Below are 658 nucleotides of genomic sequence, written 5' to 3' on the forward strand. Positions count from 1 at the left end.
GCTTCCCCTACCGCGTTTCGTAGCGGGGGGGCCTTGACGACTCTATCTCGAGAGATTCTGTCCTTCAGCCCGGTACCTCGAAGGACGGTGACAGTATGGTCATCCACCTTTACCACGCGGAACGGTCCCTCAGTGCGCGGTGCGAGTTTGTTGTTCACCCGATCCTTGTCGGTTCGCTCCTCTGAGCGTAATGCCGCTTCTCGGTTAACGAGGACTTGGTCCCCTACTTGATATTCCGGCGTAGGGAGTCGAATCCGCTTGTCAAAGTCGTTCTTGTAGCGTTCCTGTCCGGCGCGTAGGTTCTTGTCAGCCGTGGCCATGAGACCGCGCAACCACGCGAGGAAGCGGAACTTGAAATGCGCCCGTGAGGCGGAGGGTGCCAACAGCGGAGTTTGCTGTAGGGACAACGGACTCGGCGTCCGAGATAACACCAGCTCAAATGGCCTCATGCCGATCATGCGGTTGACCGTGCAGTTGTAGCCATAGGTGAGGGCATCCGTGTACTGGTCCCAGTCACGTTGGTTATCGGCCAGATAGTGCCGTAGAGTTGAGACCAACGTTCTGTTGAATCTTTCCACCTGCCCATTAGTCTGGGGGTGATATGCGGTTGTGAACACACTCTCAATAGAGAGGATTTTGCACACTGCGAGGAAGAACC

Source organism: Chondrus crispus, genomic scaffold (genome assembly GCF_000350225.1).
Source record: "Chondrus crispus Stackhouse genomic scaffold, scaffold_369, whole genome shotgun sequence".
Lineage (NCBI taxonomy): Eukaryota > Rhodophyta > Florideophyceae > Gigartinales > Gigartinaceae > Chondrus > Chondrus crispus.